Source organism: Acomys minous, assembly GCF_964271855.1.
Source record: "Acomys minous genome assembly, chromosome: 1".
NCBI classification, from domain to species: Eukaryota; Metazoa; Chordata; class Mammalia; order Rodentia; family Muridae; genus Acomys; species Acomys minous.
The window spans coordinates 49326479-49345510 of NC_140483.1; positions in this window are offsets into that span (position 1 = coordinate 49326479).

Below are 19032 nucleotides of genomic sequence, written 5' to 3' on the forward strand. Positions count from 1 at the left end.
AACAACAACAAAAAGATTAAGAGGTCAAGGGAGCTATTTTCTTTTTATTTACCCTAATTTCAATTTACGTATTTTAATGTAATAATAACAGTTACATATCTACATAAATGTGGATAGCAATGAATGAGCACTACAAAACAAATGATTTGAGAAGGAGGAAAGAAGTAAATATAATGCTATTTTGAGTAAAGAAGGCTGAGTTTTGTGCACTATCTCATCAGATTAAGACATAATGGGATCATGCTAAGAAGTTCCTTCCACTGCCTTTTGGTGGTGCTAGGCATTTAAGAAAAAATTATAATACAGGCTATTTTAAAGAAAAGAAATGGATTGTGTGAAAGATTTCAGAGCAGTACTAAATGGCTACTTAATGCTGTGACTTTCAGAAGACATAGCCACAACTTTTGTTTTTCTAAACAAGTTTTCTCTGTTGGTCCAGCTGATTAGTGGCCAGAAATGTCCTATCGGACTTGTTTTGTTTTCATTTATTAGTTAATAATCTATGTAGAAAAGGGGAAAAGTATTTAAAAAATCATCCTTGCAGTAATAAGTGTATTCACACACTATAAAATTTGATGAGTTAAGAGAAGAAACATTAGAGAATTCAGAAGGAAATAATTAAACGTGGTTGATTCACTTGGCTTGATCTCTAAGTACTGTAAAGATTTTGTTTGTTTTAGTTTTTGACATTCATCTGATTATTTTTCTTAAACTAAGCATTTAGAGGGCAATGACATGTTAATTTTAACACACGAATTCAGTGTTGAACCTGAGAATATTGTGAATCAAGATCATGGCGTGCTTTATCAAAATGAATGAATCTCCCTGAAAAGAAAAGACTAAAATTTAACATGATGTAGAGGATTTAAATAGGTAGGAAAATAGGATATAAGGTGGGATGTATGGCCAAAGCAAGGCAGATTGCATTATCATTTCTGGAATGTCTATTAAAAGCTAAAAAGTTTATGTTCATAGGTTCATCATTGTTGATTACAAAGTCATAAACACAAAAAACATAATCTGAAATATTTGATATTTTCAAGCAATGACAAGCTGATGTCCTTTCTGTGCATCTATGTTAGACTGGTATAGCTACTGCAATTAATCTGATTATTTCTGCTGGGAGTAAATAATGATAGGTAATTTTAATATGTATGATAACTGATTAATTTGCAAACCAACAGTTGTGAGATATATCTACTGCTACTGCAAAAGTAGTGGTCATTTGCATAAATCAACAGAATACAGAAGGTAAACAAAACCAAACCCATGGCTCTGCTAATAACTTAGTTTGTAGTGTGCTCTCTCATTCTGTACTAAATAAAACTGTTTATGGTGTGCTACACAGTTATCATCACAGCATTGGGCTGCTGGAGATGGGAGGAATTCAGGTAACAGGGGTATCTGAGGCTACTGGCAAGTTTAGGGATAATCAGGATACAGCCTTTCAGTAAACTCATAAAATAGGAATGTGTCTGCTTCCCTCTTTTATGAGGCATGTACATGCTACAAGACATACATGAGAGCAAAATACTTATTCACATAAGACAAATTAAGAAAACTCTTTTAAGAGGTAATTAAAAAGAATATTTATTAGAAATAAAAGTAAATTGGGTTTGAAGTAAAAGTCCTGGGATTCAGTGACACAAAAATTTGTCCTTAAAATGTTACATGTAAACATATAATTGTTAAATTATAATTTTTAGTTGCCATGTTTTTTGTTTCTACACAATAGCATTCCACTTAAACTACAGCAATATAAAATTTGAGTTTCAATTCAAAGTTGAATTATGTTGTGACTGGTTCAAAAAATTATTTTTTTATTTAATAGCAAAATAATCAAACTTTATATTAAAGTCATTATGAGAGGATAACTGCTAAATTGTTATTATAGGAATAACATTTTTATGGTAAAACTTAATAGTTGTCATTTCCTGTGAATCAGTTAAATCACATTATCAAGCAAATAATAAAAACTATGATAAAAACTATAAAATTATTTACAATACAATATTTTTCTCTTTAACCTGAAGATATTGGGTGATTTAAATTGTGTGTTTATTTTTTGTACATGTTCAGTTTTGTCATCTTTAAATTTCATACAATTGCTTGGCTCCTCATTGAGTTTTTGTAAACCTAAAGTTAAAATAGTGACTATTTAAATTGCTTACTATACTGTACTTCACAGCAGGATTTCCAGGAAATATTTTTTCCTCTGTTTAAATATCATAAAGCATATAAAATAACTTTCCTCCATCATTAATATGTAACATGAGTATTGTTAACATGCATTCTGGGCATGTCTGTAGGTGACAGATGACCTCCTCATTTCAGATTCTGCCTAAGAGGAGCCTCTACTCTACATGGATTCCAGATAGTCTGATATACAGGGTATATCTGCACTCACATTATGCCTCAGTTGGGAAAATGAGAAATTCATATTAAGTTTAGAGAACTGTAAGAATATGAATTAACTTTAGAAATAAAAAAGAAGGTTGAGAAAGAATTTTATAAAATGTACAAGTTTAGAAATCTCTGTGTGCGATATTTAAGTTAGTAACAGATGCCATAAAAATGTATGAAATTTTAAATGCTATGTGGTGTTTCTGAAGCCAATCAGATGTTCCACACTAGTCCTTCATTTCACATTTATGCTGTGCTGATAAGAGTTTACAATAATATGGATAAAATGATTGAATTATTGAAAGATAAATGGTTACTGCTTAATTTTCATACCTTCATAGAGATTCTTTATAAACACATTAATAAGATGGCATTTGTAAGCTAGCTTTTTAAAAAATCTACATTCAGAATTAAATTGAATGTTTGAATATACTTGAAGATTTCAATGTAATTTAGAATCTAGATGCATACAGTGTTTTAAGGATATAAAGAAATTTAATTTATGCTTTTTATAATACAGCATTTACATAGGGTGTTTTATACACTTATGCGATTATGAACTTTGGGTATGTTTCCCATCCCTATCCCCACCCTGAGCTTCATTACCCCATCTATTAATGAGTCCTCTTGACTTCTTGGAAACTTGCACATTTATTACCTTGTATATCTATAAACTTAAGGTCTTGCAAGTGAGAGAAATCTAGATATTTGCTGTTCTGAGACTAACCTCACTTCATATGATTACAGATGCATCCAATCTTCAAACAAAATGACTTCATCCTTCTAAGTGTTGAAAATTGTGCATATAAGCCACATTTTCTTATACTTTGTTCTGCTGAATAATACCTGTGAGATTAGCTCTTACAAATAGTGCTTTGACAAACAGTAATGTTCAAGTATGCCTTGATACACTGACTTGGAATCTCTTGGATAAGCACAAGGAAGTGTCCTGTCTGAGTCAAATGATTTCTTATAGTAAGTAAAAGACACCAGGTAATCAAAGTGAGAAACAGAGCTAAGTAATATAAAATTATGAAATCAAATAAATAGAAGACCCAGAAATAAATACTCATATCTATGGCCACCATTTTTCAAGACCTAAAAAGTATACATTAGATAAAAACTGACATCTTGAACAAGTAACTGAGAAAATGTGCCATTCACAGATGGAAGAATTAAACTAGTTTTTCCACCCCTATGCTTTATGTAAATTAATTCTATATTGATCAAACACCTTAATGTAAGATAGAAAACTAAAACATTGAAAGAAATCAATGTAGATGTAACACCTAAAGATATCAGCATAGGCCTTTCTGTCGATGGCCCCAGTCACTCAGAGTACTCCTATCACTTGCCAAATAAAACAATATAATATCAAAAAGTGTCACCACATTAAACAATTGAGTAAAAAGATGCCTGGAACATATTTGCTAGCTATACATCTGCAGAGGGTTAGTACCTACAAACAACAAAAGAAGATTACTACTAAGAATTCAAGTAACAATCAGTAAATGGCTATTGTTCTTTCCCTTTGTTGTCTCCCTAAGGTAGAAAATAAATCCCAATTCCTGAAGATACACAAACTTTAGACACACGATTCAGAAGATTAAAGCAGGGTTTGAAAGTCTCCCTCCTGAAGTATAGTTTTCATAGTATTAAAAGGTTCTATGCTAGTTTCAAAAGGAGGAAAGGAATCAATAGTCACACACAGCTCTCATTTCCATAAACCACAACAGTGACCAGCAGAGTAAGATATCCCTAAATGTGTAATGGTGGCATTGACCTTGCAGACAAATAACAAAGATCCAATCAGTCATCTGCTGAACAGGAAGGAAATCATGCTTGATAGTAGAAATCAAGATTAATACCTAAGGGCAGTGGGATCATTGAATCTCAGAGGAAAACATGTTATCACCACTTTATTAGACCCTTGTACTTACTAATTTCACTCTAAAACTTATCTTTATATTCAGAGATAAGTATTTCTCTCACATCTATCAAATTTTCCTTTGTAGAAGAGACCATTTCAGAAAACTACTGCTTCTCAAATTGCAGAGATACAGTGATTATGCTGCGCCCAGTCCCAATGGCATCGACAGCCCAACTCACATACCCATGGCTCATAAAGCATCACAAGAGAGGGCGTGAAAAGATTCTAAAATCCAAACTATCAGGAAAGCTCTCTAAGATTGTGTCTCCTATAAAAGACAGAAGCTATACCCATGGTACCTCAAAAAATATGGCTTTTTACACAATATCCAAAAAATGAGAGTACAAATAGACATGTTAACATGGTAGGATAAAATGTCCCCCAAAACTACTCACTAGACCAAAAACTACAAGCAACTAATGACACTGAGACAACAAGAACTATTCTTTTGCAAAAATGAGCCGACAAATTGGTTAACTAATATTAAGTGTCCATCCTTGAAATCATATACACACAAGGAATGGTAAATGGACTCAGTTGATTATATTTATACATTTATATATATGATATATACATGTGTATGTATAAATGTATGTATTGTGCAACAACACTGATCAAAAAATAAGGACATCATATTTGTGAAAGTGTATTGAGCGCTGGTATTGGAGGGGGTTACAGGGAGGGAATATGCAAGGTCTTAAAAGAAGAAAGCAAAAAGAAAGTTATGTTATTTTATTTTAATTAAATTTTAGAAAACTAAAAATTAACAACAATTTTTGCCATTCCTCAGGATTTTTAATTAACATCTACTTTGGTAGTGTTATAACTAATTTGCAACATTTTTTTGTGAAGCCACTTGCATGTGTGGATTATAAAATTCATATATGTCTTAAACAATAGGAAAGTTATACCTATGGTTGTGTTATTATAATAAGATGTGAAAAAAGTTGTGTACATTTGAAATTGGACGTTTAAAACTAAATGCAAATTTAAGCAGGGCTCACATGGGCTTACAAAGACTGATGCTGCAAGCACAGGTCCTGCATGAGTCTGCACCACATCCTCTATGCATGTTATGGCTGTTAGCTTGGTATTTTTGTGGGATCCCTAACACTGTGAACAGTTGTTTCTCTGATCCTTATTTCTGCTTTTGGGGCTCTATTCCTCGATTGAGTTGCTTTGCCCAGCCTGAATATGAGGGGTTTTGCCTTCTCTTACTATGTCTGATTTTGCTTTGTTCAGCTGTCCTTTCTTGGAAGCCTGCTCTTTTCTGAAGGAGAAATGGAGCAGTAGTGTATCTGAGGTTTGTGGGTAAGCTGACAGGAGTTTAAAAAAAAAAAAAGGGGAAACTGTGGTAAGTAAGTATTGTATAAGAGGAACATGTATTTTCAATTTAAAATGATACATTTTGCCACAAAAATGCTTTTTATGTTGAAAATATTATTAAATCAAAGTTGAGTTAATTTATTAAATTTATCAAGCATCATCGTTTGCTATCAAAGCGCAAGTCTGTCACCTTGCCATGCCCTAGCTGATAGTGAGCTGTTGCCTGGGCTATAATCAAAGCAGAGTGTTTTACCACATATCATCATAGCTAGGAAGGCTCAAGTTTCCAAATCGGAAGGGAAGTAAGGATTCTGCTAAATATGTAGCTTTGTATGCTAGCATAATCTGAAAGATTTTTAAGTGGAACCATTTTTGAATGTATAATTTTAAAATTATTTTTAATTTTTTATCTTTACTGACATAGAACCTCAATCAAATATCTAGCAGTCTTAAGTGGGGAAGACCTTCTTCTTCCTATATACACTTGGATGGAAGCACTGACCCTAAGAATAATGTGTGTATCCCATTAGTTTAAGTATAGTATTTTAATAGTCTTACTCTGGGGAATGTAAATAATCCACAGGGCAAATTTTCCAATATTCTGCATTTGTTGTTAATTTTTATGATCTTCATCGGCATATGCATTGCTTCATATGAAACTTTGACCTATATTTGTCTGCATATTTACAAAAGATATCACATAATTGATGTTCTGAAATTCTAGTAACAAGCCCAAAGTAAGTATTGACTTATCAGTGAAAATGCTGTTAAATGTGACTAAAGAAAGTATAACAGACACATTAATTTACATGCATATAACCATCTAAATGCAGGAAGCTATTCATTCAGCTCATTTCATATGCACTTTAAATGAAGGGGCATGTTGCTCACTTAGAGCAGAGCAACTAAAACCGTAAATTGAGAACTCCAGAAAATCAAAAGCATTCTCACCACTTAAGAAACATCTTCACTCTTTGAAAATACTTTCCACTATCAATCATTATAACTCTTGATGATATGCTGAGGTGAATACATTAATTTACAACTATTCAGAAGATTAATTTATTATTGAGGGTGAATTAGTCTATTATAATTAACCAATGAAAGCACTTTAAATTAGAAAATGATATGTAAATGTGAAAAGGAAGCTGCCACACTGAGAAGCGCTGTTCTTCTCTCATTCCATCATTGCTCTAGGTGTGGAGTACATAATTTATAAACTCATCCTCTGCCAGTTCCTCATGTCATTATGAATGCACTTGACATTCTGTTAGACCTAGAATGTATTTATCAACTAAATATTCATCTTCTACATTGACAAAAAAATCGAATTTAGTCAGAGCTGTTAACACTAAGAAGTTCAATGTATAATTATGCTAATTTTTTATTCATCAATAATTTGGGAATGAATAAAATATGTAACAGAAATAAATAAATTACTTTCTTCATTCTGGAAGAAAATAAATTTTCGCTCTCTTCATTCAATAGGTAATATGCTTCAGTCAACAAAAAGATACTGCTGAAATCATCTAATTACTCTCAATAAACTTTTACATTTTTAAATTTGGAGTATATACTTTCAATTTTTTGAAACATGGAGTTTACGTATAAAAACAGTGCTTTAGTGTACATATGACTTGAATAACAGGAAAGTCATCAAAGGTTAAAACATTCAAATGTTTGAGAAACCAACTAAAAATTCTATATGTTGTGGAATTTCATCAAATATTTTTTAGAAATATAGTGGGAAAAACATAAATTGATAATGATGGAGAAAATATAAAAATAAGATTAAAGATGTCAAAATCTCTCTCCTCTTTTTCTCTAGAAAGATAGATAGATGGATGGATGATATATAGACAGACTGACAGACAAAGAGACAGACAGATGGATCAAATATTTGTTGTGATAAAAAAGAACAGTATACATGGATTGGGGATTTGTCTGATCAGATCTTGGGTGTTACAGTTTAAACACTAACTACGATGGTCACAAAGAATTCATACATCATTTGCTTTGTTTATATTGTTTTAAAAATAAATATTTTTCTTTCAGTTATTCTGATAATTATTAATTCATGTATTTTCAATTTTATGTAGCATTTTAATAGTATTGTATCATTGTATGGTATTCTAGAATTCTAACATTGAGAATACATATTTTGCAAATCTTTTTCAATATATTTGTAATTAGATGGTTTTTGAAAAATATATGAAGTTATTTTTTTATATTGCCTATTTATTTTTCTCTTACACTGGATTTACTTCCCCATGGTACATTTTATTTAAAATCAGCTTTAAGCCTGGCATGATTACATATATCTGTAACACCAAGACTTGGGAGTTATAGGCAGGCATACCAGAAGTTTAAGTTTATCCTTAGCTACATAGTATGTATGAGACTAACTTTGCTACATATAACCCTCTCTCAAACAAACACACACAAAATGACAAAGTCAAAAACAAGGTAAAAGAAAAAGCTTGTTGGTTTCTTAAATAAAATTTATAAAAGTTTGTCAATTATCTTGCTTTACTTGTATTTGTTGTCTTTTTCACTTTTCCTTAGAGGCTTAACATATTGCATTGAAATTTTTTAATTGCGAGTTACAGGATACACTTTTTTTCCTTGTTTGAAAATCGACTTTTTTTCCCTCATAATATATTCTGATTATGTGAGAATGTATTCTCTATTCCCCCCAGTTCTCTCCCACCTACCCTCCCATTTCTGTTTCTCCTTAGAAGACAAACAAGCATCTAAGGGATAATAATATGATACAATACAATATAGTATTGTTTAATATAATATAATGATAAATATAATGATATGAGACTAACACTCAAAATAGGACAAAACAAACAAAGGAAGGCAAAAAGCACAAGAGAAGACACAAGAAACAGACCTACTTATTCACATAGTGAGACCAAGACCCTCCAAGATGCTGCTGAGTTCATTCTCTGGAGGTCTTTGTACTGCTGGGCACGTACCCTGCTCTTAAGAGTAGTTTGATTCCCAGTGAGTCTACCTTGGAGGAAAGTAAATTTTCATTTGCAAGTGGTTATCAAGTGAAGACAGCTTCTGGGTTAGGGATGGAAGCATGTGTTCACCTCTCCTTTCAGGTCCACCTATCTGTACTGGACTCTTATCTAATACAGAACTACACAGTCCCTATGTACATGCTACCTCAGAGGCTGTGAGTTCATATGTGTATCAATTAATACATTACCAAACCACCAAATTCCTGTACTCTTCTATTTTCATCAATGCATATCATTTTTACCAAAACACTATGAATGTAAGTAACATCTATATAATTCCTGATTGTTTCCTGGTTCCTCTTGCTGTATGTAGTTTATTTTAGTTATATGTAATAATATAAATGTATATGTAAAAAGTAATATAAAACACATTTTACTCATAGAAAAATACAAAATAATGGGTGTCATCCTGACACACCTACATATTTATATGATGTAATTTTATCTTATTTATTCCTGATTTCCTTTCCAGACAATAGTTGGCTTGGCTACTGTCCTCCATTCTACACAACATAAATCTTCCATTTTTATGCCTTTTGAAGTATATCATTTATTGAATTTGTTCTTGATAAATCTGATACATGTAAAACATATTATAATCACTGTAATGCACTAACTTCTATAATTTGCTTCCTATTTATTACCCAACCTAGCTTACAATGCTGAACCTTTTTCAACAGCAAAGTCTGCATTAGTTAGTTTTCTATTGTTGTGATAAAACTCCATGACCAAGTTAACTTATAAGAAGAAACAATTTAATTTGGCTTATAGTTCCAGAAGGTTAGAGACCATAGTGGCAGAGGAAAGACATAGAGCCATCAGCAGCTGAGACCTCTCATCACTGCTCAAAGCAGGTGTTAGAGTGTGCTTTTGAAACTTCAAAGCCTTCCACTAGTGATGTACTTCCTTCACCAAGGCCATTCCGTTAGTCTTCTCCAAGCAGACAACAACTGGGACCCAGAACTCAAATGACCAAGACTTAAGTGGGAAATTCATTCTATTCACCAGAATGGGGTTGTGTATGTGTGAGTTTGGAGGATGTGTTTTACTTTGGTTTGGATTTGGTTTTTATTACTGTTGTTGTCTTTTTCAGCAATTATTTCTACATTTCTCTTAAGATAAAAACAGTGTCTTAACTGGAATTGCTACAGGACTGTCCATAGCTTTCTGAATCTGGTCTTTTGTGAGTTCTACTAAGTTTTTCTTTTATACTTCTGCTGGCCATGACTCAACTTCAACTGTGTAAGTCTGTGACTGTCCATTCATCAACAAGTTCCTCCTACTAGAATTCCACTTTTAGAGTCAATATATCAAACTTGCAGGCTGTGGCTGGGCTGTGATCCAGGACTTCTTTTAAGTGAATGTAAAATGAGTTGAAGTCATCTCATGAGGAAAAAAAGCAAGTCTTAAATTAAATATATTGAGAAGGGCAGTTCTTGTCACATGTTGGGATATTTTTAAAAATGTTTCTCTTAAGGCAATGGAATTAGGACATTATAATAAATACATCAAATTTCACAGAAGTGCTTATATTTGTTTACATTTCTTACATGTTTGCATTTAATTCTTATCTGTATTGTGTCTTTGTACACAATTCTGTGTAAGAGATCTACATAAATAAATGTGTGATTTAATTGCTTGTTGTATTAAGATTAGCTATAGATAAAAATGAATAACTTTTAATATATCCAAAGAAAGAATATTCATATATGTATATTATAAGTAAGTTGTATGAAAAATAAGCATGTATGGTTAATATTGCTTATATATCAATTACTATAGAAATTTACAGAAAGGCTTTGATATAAAGAAAATATATTCAAACATTTAATATTTCATAATGTAGTTCTAACCTTAGAAATATGAATGAATTGACGTTTGATAAGTTTTTTTATTGGCAGCAGTATGAAACAAATATGGTAAAGTTTTTCATGGGGCGTATCCCTTGGACTAGTGTTTTGATATAAGTGAGTATATACCGTTTGTCTCTTTTTGCTTCTGGGTGAACTCACTCATTATGATAATTTCTAGGTCAATCCATTTGTCCACAGATTTCGGGAATTCTTTGTTTTTAATAGCTGAGTAGTACTCCATAGTGTAAATGTAACACAGTTTCTTAGTCCATTCTTCTACTGAGGGACACTTAGGCTGTTTCCATGTTCTGGCTATTATGTATAAAGCAGTTATGAACATGGTTGAGCATATGTCCCTGTTGTGTGTTAGGGCATTTTCTGGGTATATTCCAAAAAGTGGGATAGCTGGGTCTTGAGGAAGCACTATTCCCATTTTTCTGAGAAAGCACCAGATAGCTTTCCAAAGTGGTTGTACTAGTTTGCATTCCCACCAGCAGTGAAGGAGTGTTCCTCTCTCTCCACATCCTCGCCAACATGTGGTGTCATTTGAGTTTTTGATCTTAGCCATTCTGATGGGCGTAAGGTGGAATCTCAGTGTCGTTTTGATTTGCATTTCTCTGATGCCTAACGAGGATGAACATTTCTTTAAGTGTTTCTCGGCCATTTGATATTCTTTTGTGGAGAATTCTCTGTTTAGTTCCAAGCCCCAATTCTCAATTGGGTTGTTTGGTTTTGTGGTGTTTAATTTCTTGAGTTCTTTATATATTTTGGATATTAAACCTTTGTCAGATGAAGGGTTAGTGAAGATCTTTTCCCAGTCTGTAGGCTGTCGCTTTGCCAACTGATTCTTGAAAAAAATTTATAGATTTTTCTTAGCTTTTGAGGGTCTCTTTTACAGAATTAATGAGAACACTTATTAAATGAACGTATTTAGTTATGTACTGTGGCATTCAATTTGTTGTTTTAAATTCACATATATTATTTCCTTATGGTTAATACCTGCTAAAGAGTTGTGAAGAGTAAGAAGGCTTTAGCTTTTTATAAATTATTCTTCACTTAATTGATATTAAATATATAAGGACTAGTAATATTGTATTTGTTGTTCAACTAATGTGATGCTTAATTTTGTTAACTTGATAAAATTATTATAAGACAAGCATTCAGAGGCCGGGCGTGGTGGCTCACACCTTTAATCCCAGCACTCAGGAGGCAGAGGCAGGCAGATAGCTGTGAGTTCAAGGCCAGCCTGGTCTACAAAGCAAGTCCAGGACAGCTAAGGCTACATAGAGAAACCCTGTGTCAAAAAACCAAAAAAAAAAAAAAAAAAAAAAAAAAAAAAAAAAAAAAAAAAGACAAGCATTCAGACTCTGCTGAGAGAATATCTGTCTGTGAGGTATTATATTGATTAGATTAACTGGGATTGGGAGACCAAGAATACAATTAGGAAAATTATTCAGTGGGCTTTCTGGAGAAAAACAGCTGGCACGAACACTCTTCATGTGCCTGGAGTGTGCAAACACTACAAGGGGCTCCACAAAACTCCCTCTGCTGGGCGTTCCCGCCATGGTGCCTTTTAATCTAACACTGTGCTCCATAATCAAACATTTCTCACTTCAGCAGTGGGTTCTGTCACACCACCAGGACAAGTTACTAAAACACACACTCTATTCCTTTTTAAATGATTTTTTTCCTTTTCAAGTCATCAAATGTATTTTATCACATTTAATTGAAAACTTACTTTAGAAAACATTGTATAGTCTGCTATAGCCAACTAAGGAAAGAAAGATTGATTTCAGATCATGTTTTAGATATTGCATCTTATAGTCAGATGGGTAGCTTGCTTTTAGGATCATAGCATGACAGAAGCATGGAGGAAGAGCCTGGTGGAGGAATATTGTTTATCTTATGGAAATCAATACCCAGAGAAGGGTAACAGGAAGTACCCGGGACTGTGGTGCACTTTTCAATGCCCAGCGCTTCTCTTGCTTAATAATCAATCACCCAGAATTACATTCCTTACCACCTAACTTTATTCAGATATTTGATGTTTCCCTGGACAAAACTTCTGTCAGCATCTTCATAACCTAGTCTCTGAAAATACTCTCTCACATATCATTACAAAATTAATAACTAACTATAACAATGTATCCAATGACTACTGAAGTTAATATTCAACTAAGTCTTAAAAAACATAAATGTTCAAAATACTTTTAGGTTGGGTGGCAATGGAAGTTTTATTACTTATAAATGGCATTTTATGTATGTAGAGAAATTCAGTGCCCACTGAAAAAAGTAGCTTAGCCATTCATTACAAGAATGATATACTCACAATGGCACTCAAATAAAATACAATTGCTTTGCTTATTCTCTGACCTGAGATAATTTTATAGTTGTTCCTGGGAGTCATCTAGGCTCATGGTAATTTTTTTGTTTATTGTTAATGCACTCAATACTCATATTTCTAAAAGGCTAAATATATGTATATGTATATATATATACATACATATATATACTCTGCTACATTGTTTATTGCATTTTAACAGCTTTTAATATTAGTAACCTCAACTCTTTCTCTACAATAAAATAAAAAAAAAATAATTCACAGTATAAGTGTTTTGGTTTCTTCTGGTGGTTGTCAATTCCTATATAAATAGCTTCTAGATACAGAAATTTTTATGGTCTAAGTGCTGCCTTTTATCCTAAAGGTAAATAAATAGTGACAAAATTAATATAAATACATGCTAACAAAATAGGGTCTGGTTGGACCATTCAGCCTGGAGAGGGGAAGAGTAGTCCATTATAATAAGAACTATGACAGCATATATATATAAACTAGAAGCCAATTTATCACCTAGTTACTTATACATCAATATCCAAAAACTAGTGATGTATTTGGAGATATGAATATTAAATAATTTCAGTTCAGATATAAGCAATGAAAAGATTAATTGAATATAGTTTTCAATAATAAGGCTCAAGTGCTGAATTCTTAGAACCAGTTGGAGCTGGCTATTCATTATACCTTGAAGATTTGAAAATTTTTTTGGTGTGGCTTAAAATATCATTTAATATTAAATGAAATCATTTTATTTAAATGGATCTAAATATTTGTGAAGGATTCAAACTAAGGAAGTTCACCTCTTCTATGGCAGTGGCTCTCAATGTTCCTAAAGCTGTTATCTTTAACACAGTTCCTCGTGCTGTTGTAACTCCCAATCATATCATTGTCTTTGTTGTTACTTCATAACTATAGTTTAGTTGCTGCTATGAATCCTAATGTATATATCTGTATTTTTTAATTTGACTTTTCTATACAGTAATTCAAGAATTAATTCATTAATTTGGTAACAATGTTGAGATGAAGGAGAAACAATGAGATAAGACTTGATTGGAAATGCTGGTTCACAGGCAGTATGCTCTTTTTGAGTAGATTTTGTATTAATTGTAATTTATTCATATTACATCCAGACTGTCATCCCTTAGCTCTTATCGTCACATACCACCTCCTCCCTTTTTTGCCTTATTCCCCTCCCCCCTAGACCTGTGACCTCAGAGTGGGGGTTCTCCCCTACCATCTGGCCACAGCCTATCAGATATCAAGATAGCCTGCACCCCCTTCCTCTGTGTGCTCCTTAGGCTGCCTTGCCAAGGGGCAGTGATTAAATTGTGGGCACCAGAGTGCTTGTCAGAGGGTCCAAGGTACTATTCAGCTTTTATAAACAAGGAAATCTTGAAAACTGTAGGCAAATGGATGGAACTAGAAATGGTCATTCTGAGTGAAGTAACCCAGACCCAGAAAGACATACATGGTATATGCTCACTTTTAAGTGGATATTAGCCCAACATAGATGTCCTCTGAGAGACTCCACCCATCAGGGGATCTGGACAGATGCTGGGACTCCAAGCTAGACTCTGAAGAGAGCACTGAGACTTGTATGGACTTGGGGGGATGGAAGGACCTGGAGGTGTCCCACAAGGAGACCATCAAGGCTGGTGGATCTGGACACAGGGGGCCTGAACAAACTGTTGCACCAACTATGGAAGTATGTTCATAAAGGATGAATTGTAATCATGATCTGCCCATCTGGATCTCTTCTCCTTGCACTTATGAAGGGGCCAACTATTCTCTACCACAAATACGTATCCTGCTCACAGGGTCAATGCTCTGCAACCCAATAACACCTAGAATTGTGAAATAAAATGAATCTTAACTTTCAGTAGGTTTTTCTTAAGTATTTTATCGGAACATCAAAAGAAGACTTTAGAAAGTACAATCATATACTTGAATTTTATATTTTGTCACTATCATAGACATAAGAGCTATTTAAAAGATCATATTTCAATTGTATATAACCTAGTTGTACAGTTTTCTAGTATTATTAAAATTATATTATATATAACTCAATTTCTGCATGAGATCCACTTTTTTTGCACATGAAAATTAAATTTTCATACACAATAAATACACAAATAATCATTTAATTTTCTTTTTAATGTTTCATAATAATTCATTTACAAAATAAGTTATTGCAAAAATTACCTGGTAGGTAATTTAGATATTTTGATTTCTATTTAATGGAACCTTGAAAACAGAAATCATTATTAATGTTATATCAAATCAAATTATTTTTCTTAAAATCATTATTAATGTTATATCAAATCAAATTATTTTGTTTCTTACACCGTTTTCGTCTTATTGAAAGCAGATTTTTTTTCATAGAATGTTTCCTGACTACGGTTTCCCCTTCCTTTACTCTTCCTAGTTCTGCCCACCTACTCTGACATCCAGAAGTACCTCCTTTTCTGTCTCTTGTTAGAAAACAAACAAGCATCGAAGGGTAATAACTAATAATATGATAATATAATATGATACAAATGAATAGGAACAGGACTCCACAAAGGATAAAAAGAGCCCAGGAAGAGACATATAAAACAGATACACATAATACAGGATAACCACACTACAATATTCAGACCTCAAGAAGCAAAATAACATAGAGGAGTCTAGGAAGCAGGCTTAATTGTCATCCAGAAGGGCAAACAGAATAGACACAGAAAGGAGTTGATGAAAAGGAACAGGACAGATGCCTACCATAGAGGTCCTCTGAAAGATTCCACCTAGCAGGGAATCGAAGCAGATGCTGAGACGCACAGCCTAACTTTGGGATGGAGTGTAGGGAGTTTTATGGAAGATAAATATTTACTTGTAGCTCAGCCACTAATAGTAGAAGCATTGAGGTACACTGCCCTTACAGGAATTCGCTGGGTCCTCATTTGCGTGCTAAGTTTACTCCTTCATAATGACTCTCATTATTCTAATCATCCCATGTTCTGCTTCTCCATATAGTTCACCCATCAGAAGGAAGAAAAATTTGGATTTTTAAAAAATTTCCTCCAAAGTTATCCTCCTTATCTATTATTTTTTCTAGAGTTTTAATGCTGTACAAATTAAGCAAGTTCTTTAGCTCTTGCAAAAATGATTCTCAGCATCTAGATCCTTGCAAGTGTATTATCTTATAGTTTTTAAAGCCAGGTATCTGGTGGGCTCCACTAGCTTCTGTACTCGTGTCTGCTTCCAGTAATATCTTTCAAGTAAAGCCAAGCCCAGAACCTACTCCAAGACCCCTAGGATACTATTGATGCCTGTGGTCTAGGGACCTCTGGTCTGTTTCTGGCTGCTGATGGCACTTTCTATAGTTTATTCCTAGAAAGAATAAATTAATTCTCTGATGTACTTTCTGCACAGTCATCTTCTATCTGGTCTGGTCCTTCTTCTCTATCCATGCCCCCTCCCCCAACACGCACAAGAGGAGAAACAGCCCTGACAGGAAGCGATTTAAGAGAGTTCTTTAAAACTGTGATATCAATGCTGAAGTGTAGTTCTCCACAGTTGGTAACTGTGACAGTGAGGAGGTGTGAGTTGGAGAGGGGAGGAAAGAACTAAGTTTTCCTTAAGAGGCTGGCCAACAGCTGACATTTGACCATGCTTCAATGAATATATTTGCAACACAGATTGCTTTTTTTTTTTTCTTTTGGTTGGGGGGGGGGCAGTAAGGCAAAAAAGTTAGAGGTAAACCTGAGAGGAATGGGAATCCTGTGTGAATTGGGTGAACTGTATGTAATTACCAAATGTTTAATAAAACTATGTTAGGGAAAAATAAAAGTAAAAATATCCAATCCTATATGTAAACCCATATACTCTGATATATGAGCAGGGGATACACTCTTGAATTATTGTACCAGGGCTATTCTCCAGGACAGCATATCAAGGGGATGCATTCTTGAAGAAAGCTGATTCTCCTTGTCTCACAGCTATTGCTTGCCGATATCTTCTAAGCTCAGGATGGCCTTTAGTGCATGGGTTCCACATTCTGAGATGTCTTTCACATATGACTTTATACAGGTGTTTGCAAACAGAAAAAAGCTTTCTTAGTTCAAGCATGAAAGTGTCGTGTTCTCTTGTCATTATCCATTGCCTGTAGGTTTGATAACTGTCCTCTCCTATCTTCTGTGACAATCTCAGAATTTCTGGGAGAGGATTACTACACAGGCCTCATTTAGGTATGAGCACTGAATCATCTCTTCTCTGTCTCTTGACCAGTTCTCTATGCTTATTACCATCTATAAGACCTCCCGGTGAAGGCTGAGGGATCACATATATGCTGGGGCAGAAGTGAGTCATTAGGCTTCAGTTTTACACTATGACAATTTTGCAGAATAATAATAATAGATTATTGCCCCGGGGCTACGGCTTGTTTACGCAAAGTTTTGGCCCTATTAATATAGGTCTTATGTGGTGGAGTTTGCATTAGATGCAATCATTAAATACTTGGCTAATCCCAAAACAACTCTGCAACGATTGCACCAATGAGCATATTTGGCCAAGCTGGTCATTATTGTATCAGGCAGAGTTCCCAGCTGGCTGTGACTGTTGATTGCTTTTCTTGCCTGAAATCATATATAGTACCTTTTAGCACTATGAAAGCTACACTGTAGGGATGGATCTTCTAGCTCACTACCAGCTTGGTTTCCTTCTGTTCAGGAACCCAAGTGACTTAGTAAGTGGCTTAGTAATAGGGTCTTATTTTCACGTTCAATGGGTAATGATAAATAGTGATACTAGACTATACTATTAATGGCCTAGGGAACCTGATCAACAACCAACTCTAAAGAAATAACTCAATCCAGGCACTGGGATTTTAACTCTTTAAACTGTGATTGTTGTCTTATTATCTTATGGTTCTTTCACACTGTTGAGGATATATTACCAACTTTGAGTCTGATTTTCTAAACAAATGAAAATCTGAGTGATGATCCATTGATACAGTCAACAGTGTGACTGTAATTTACAGAAATAAAAACTATAATGGATTTTTTTTACAAGGCATCCTGCTGTTCACTATTTTAGAAAGGCTGAGAACAAAGAAAGTTTCTATTTGATGAAGTCAGGTTTATAACCACCCTGGTATAGATTTGGATTTTACCATAATGCTTAGTAGGTGACTTCAAATAACCATCAAAAGATAAGCCACCACTTTTCATTCATGAAACACATATAACACTCCATTAACAGGAACACGGAAAAGATGTGTGTTTTACGTAAAGGCCACATTACTAGTCTTAGGCCTCATCTTCTGCCTTTGCCATGGTTTTATCTTCATCACTCCTGTGCTTATTAATTAACAGGAATCCTGACTGCATGGGTGTTTTTAGGCTGTTTAAAAATCGTGTTCTAAGTCTTGAGGAATATTTATTCCCAATTTCCTGAGATAGCACCAGATTGATTTATAAAGCGGTTGTAAGGTTTGTAATTCCACCAGCAATGGAGGAGTGTTCCCCTTTCTCCACATCCTCACCAGCATGTGTTGTCACTTGAGTTTTTGATCTTACCCATTCGGATAGGTGTAAGAAGGAATCTCAGAGGCATTTCGATTTGCATTTCCCTGATGACTAGGGATGTTGAGCATTTCTGAAGTGTTTCTCAGCCATTTGATATTCCTCTGTTGAGAATTCTCTGCTTAGTTCAGCACCCCAAGTTTTTGATAGATGATGCTCCAATGTTATAGAGAATCTTGGGTGACTGTTCAGGCAGCAAACTCTGTCATTTTTTCATTTTGGAAGCTGCTCATCTGCACTTTTGATTCACTCAGGTAATTAAATTTTATTCTTTCTCAAGTCACTGATGGGGTTGAAGACAAGATAGCTTAATCTTACAATTAAGCTTAGCTGTTTAGTGGTTAAGACATTTTTAGATCTAGATAGATGTTGTAAGTTGATAGAGATGAGATATGATAGATATTGATTTTCATTCAGGAAATGATTTTCATTCATTTTAGACTCACCAAGATAGGAAAGATGTTTTTTTCAACATTGCAAAATACAAATAGCCAAATCACTATGAATGTAACCATTTATATAATTCTTGATTGTTTCGTGGTTCTTCTTGATGTATGTAGTTTATTTTATTTATGTGTAATAATATAAA